The sequence below is a fragment of the Podarcis bocagei genome (assembly GCF_964188305.1).
Source record: "Podarcis bocagei genome assembly, chromosome: 15".
NCBI classification, from domain to species: domain Eukaryota; kingdom Metazoa; phylum Chordata; class Lepidosauria; order Squamata; family Lacertidae; genus Podarcis; species Podarcis bocagei.
Window position 1 is genome coordinate 15,876,418 of NC_138141.1, and position 4,704 is coordinate 15,881,121.

Below are 4,704 nucleotides of genomic sequence, written 5' to 3' on the forward strand. Positions count from 1 at the left end.
CAATAAAGCGAGATGAGCGCCACAACCTCAGAGTCGGTCACGACTGGACCTAATGGTCAGGGGTCCCTTTACATTTACATGGGAATCATTAAGTATTAGTCAGCAGCAATATTATTATCAAGCATGACTGTTTAGGTGGGGTTTATTACTTCCCACAAAGGCATCTTGTTGGCAGCTGTGAGAGCAGCATGTTACTCTAGAAGGGCTCTTTTTATGTTGTTTATTTCACCTTTGTCCAGCTCTCCAATACCCTTCTTGAAGTACAGTGTCGAGAATCATACATAGTATTCAAAATGTGGCTGCACCATAGATTGGTATGAAGGCATTATCATTTTGGCAGCTTTACTTTCAATCCCCTTCCCAGTCATCCTTAACATTGGGTTGTAACCAATGTAGCACTGAGCAACACATTCCCATACCTTTCAAGGTTCCCGATTTCCCTGGGACATTCCTGGAATTACAGAAGCCATCCTGTCTTCTGATTTGATCCTAGAATGCCCCCCTTTCTGCTCCAACATCACCATTCCACTCGGAGAAGAGGGTGAGCTGGTGCTTGCAGTGGAACTGTGCTGGTCCCGGGGGGGGGGTACCGTGAGGCGTGGTCAGAGTCCGATCCTGGGTCGAGAGTCTGGAGACTATCCACCAATGGTGAAGCAGGGTCCAAAGCAAGAAGCCGGGTGTGGACGGGAACTCCGGAAGAACAGGTCTGGGTGCTGGCAGAAACAGGTTTCCAACGACGTTGCTCCCGCAACCTGGGACTGGGCTGACTGGCCTTTATCTCCTCTGAGGCCATGGGCAGTCCCAGCCCACAGGTGACCCACCTCTCCTGGCCTTAAGGCGAGCACTCCTCCTGAGAGAACCCAGTTCCCTCCGCCTCTCTGCTCTGAGCCTCTGCAGCTCAGGAGAGGCTGGAGGGTTACTGGACCCAGGGGCAGCTTCACCTTCCCCTGACAGGGCTGGGAGAGGCGCACCTGCAGGCAATGGGTCCTCAACCACCTCTGGAGCCAGAGTAGATTCACCTGGTGCCTGCTCCTGAGGATCCGGCACACGTGCAGCCCCTTCAGATTCAAGGCCCTGCCCCGGCTCAGCCGGCCCTGGAGGCGGGGACTCCTGTGCAGGCTGGGATTCCTCCGGTTTAGCCTCTGAATCAGATTCCCAGGCCATCACATGTGCTTTCATGCAAGTCCACTAGCTCCCCCAAGAGTGTGGAACCCTGTGCTCTAATGTGAGCCAGTTAACTTGTGTGGCAGCACACAGAGCCGTCTTTCCCATAGGGCTTAGTGATGCATTATGCCAGGGCACTGGCCTCTCAGGGGCGCCCCAGTAAGTGGGGGAGCTGCGTGGCTTTACAGGTAGTCTCCCCTTGACCTGCATGCCCACCAGCTGCGCCCCACCAACTATAAGGCTGGTGGGCATGCAGCTTGCCTTCCCAATGCTATCTGTGGTAATTTGGGGGCGCTGGGCCAATATTTGCACCCCGGCGCTGCATCTGCTAAAGACAGCCCTGGCAGCACAGCACCAAAAGACATGCATCCCAATTTTCATCAGAAGAATGTTGGAGGGCATGCCCTCCGTCAGAGCAAGGATTTCTGCCCATGCAACCAAGCTGCCTCCCTTCCCCACTCCCTAAATCTGTTCTAGGGGTTCCCTCAATTTTCTGGAATGGATTAGGGAGGGCCTAAAGTGGGCAAACTACCCCAGAACGAGCACAACCAGTCCCCCACCAGAGGTACTACCCCTCCTTTAAAACCCCATACATCCCACCAGTCCAAGAATGCTTACAAGAATTGGGGGGAGTGTGGATACAAATGAATATATTAGAGAAAATAACATACAATGATGCATTATATTGTGGGAAAGTAGTTTGCAGATGTGTATATTAGAACTGCATGCAAGAATGTGTTTATTGGGAGGAATTTGCACTGAAATTCTAACATTTTCATGAGGGTTGTTTTTTAAAAAATAAATAAAAATTCTCAGATTTCTTCAGAAATACGAATTTAAGATTACAAAAATGAGAAATTGGGATAATTGAAAATTACAGATCTACACATTTATAAGTGATCAGGCTGTATGACAAAAATTGGTTTACCTTGTAATAAGGGCTTCACAGATAAGGAGCACTTGAACTCAGGCACAACCATGAAATAATATACACAAAATCCAAGGATATTCTACACTTAATGTCAGCACCATCTGGGCCAGTTTCAACCAATTTATTCATCCTCTTGGATCACCAGATATCCATGTTTGCATAGGACCTAAACATGTGAAACCAGAAGCTTGATTATTAGCAATAAAGCAGTTCAGTATGATAGCTTATATGAGGCCTATGCTGGTTCTCTCTGGACCAGGTTCTCTGATCTTTGCTGGTTCTCTGGATCAGGTCCTGATCCAAGAACATGCTTCCAAGTAGCCCCACATGTACCCAAGTAGTACCATGTGCACATAACCAGGGACCTTGACAGTGGTTGTGAAGCTCTTGCCTGGCTTGCTGTTGCTTCTGCTGCTGCAGCCCAGTGGAACAGGAGTAGTCAATACAGTGCCCTCCAGATGTTTGTGATGCAAGCTCCCATCAGCTCTGGCAACTGTGAATGGCAGGGGATGCTGGGAGTTTTAATCTACATTATCTGGACAGCACTCCCCCTGTGAGAGATGAAGTGGACCCAAACACATAGGGTGTCATATTATGGATCATATAAAGTCTGGGCAAAAAGAGATGCATCTGAAGCACTTGATGGTTGCTGCTCCACATACAGCAGATGGAAGGGTATTAAAAAAAAAAACAGCAGGGACAATAGCAGAAAATGTCCACTTTCAGGTCATTGTCCTTTAATGATCTACTGGGTACGGTGCCACAAATGGAATTTTCAGAGTTCTAGGAAATGGCAGAGCTGAACCCTGGCAGCTTTATGCCTTGATACTTAACTAACTGTACTATTTTCTCTTACAGCTTCTGAAAATGAATCTATTTTCCTTACGATTTTGCTGTACAATAGCATTTTAGCACACCTTGATTCAGAAAGGGCTTCCAGAAACCAAATCAGGACTTGCATCTAACCATAGATGCCAAATGAACCAGCCTTCTCCTACCTGGTGTCCGTTATAAGTTTTGGATTACCTACTCCCCTCACCCCCTCACCACTGGCTATGCTGACTGGACCAGTTTCAGCATGTTAAGGGTGGATGGGTGGAATGTTGTTGTTTAGTCGTTTAGTCGTGTCCGACTCTTCGTGACCCCATGGACCAGAGCACGCCAGGCACTTCTGTCTTCCACTGCCTCCCGCAGTTTGGTCAAACTCATGCTGGTAGCTTCGAGAACACTATCCAACCATCTTGTCCTCTGTCATCCCCTTCTCCTTGTGCCCTCCATCTTTCCCAACATCAGGGTCTTTTCCAGGGAGTCTTCTCTTCTCATGAGGTGGCCAAAGTATTGGAGCCTCAGCTTCAGGATCTGTCCTTCCAGTGAGCACTCAGGGCTGATTTCCTTCAGAATGGAGAGGTTTGATCTTCTTGCAAGAATTCTTGGGTGGAATAGTGGGTACCAAATTGTGGAAGACCATAACGATACTGTAAACCATGCTGAACACACACAGAGAAAAATTAGCGTGGTTTTTCTTGCTATAAGTTTCTGTGTGGTCTCATTCTCTATAAACTGGGTTTGAAGCTATGGTAAAATTTTAAATTTTAAAAATCTAAATATAATGAGTACAAAGAAATCACCTAAGGCTGGAATGCCCTCAGGTATTATTAACTTGTCCTTTAGGTAGCCATTGTGGAGAATAAGACTGAGAGGTAAAGAGATGTTGAGAGAAAGAGAAACCCAGGAGCTGGGCTGGCAGTATGCATCGTAGAAAGCAAGGCGCATCATGGCATAAATCACACATGCCATAAAAATCTGGAGGCACTGGGATTTATCTCCTGTCAATAAGGGGTGAGAGGCAAGTCATCGCTCACTCATTCCCTGCCTCTTGAGTGAGCGATGGTACCAGCTTGGACATTTCTGTCCCCAAGGATGCTGAGTTCCACATCATCTGTTTCGTCAGGGCCAGTGGGCTGGTCATACGCTGCTCTCCACACACAAACACACACACATCCCTTGCTGTGATAGGTTATATACCATATCCTGGCATTTACAGTGTTGCAATAAGCAGAACGGATTCTTTCTAACCCTGGACATCCACATACCCCTTTGTGAACTGAATGTGAATGGGGAAGGGTTGTAGCTCAGCCGCAGAGTCTCTGTTCTGAATGAAGAAGTTCCCAAGTAGCCTTCACAGCCTCATCCTACATGGACTTGGCTAAAACATTTTGAAAGTAATCCATGTTGATGGCCAGCACTCCAGCTTGAGAAAGTAAGTTCTGTAGTTTAAAATCAAGGTTTCCCAAACTTGGGTCTCCAGCTGTTTTTGGACTACAACTCCCATCATCCCTAGGTAGCAGGGATGATGGGAATTGTAGTCCAAAAGCAGCTGGAAATACAAGTCTGGAGAACCCTGATTCAAACACATGCTGGGTGAAGAAGTACTTCCTTTTTGTCTCTGTCCTTAATCTCCTAACATTCACCTTTTTCTTTCTTGTCAACTACAGTACTTGTGACATAAGGATGGCCTGCTGGTTCAGGCCAATGGTTCATCTAATTCAGCATTCAGTTGCTTTGAGATGCCCTGGGTGAGATAAAGAGACTGACAAATTTAATAACTA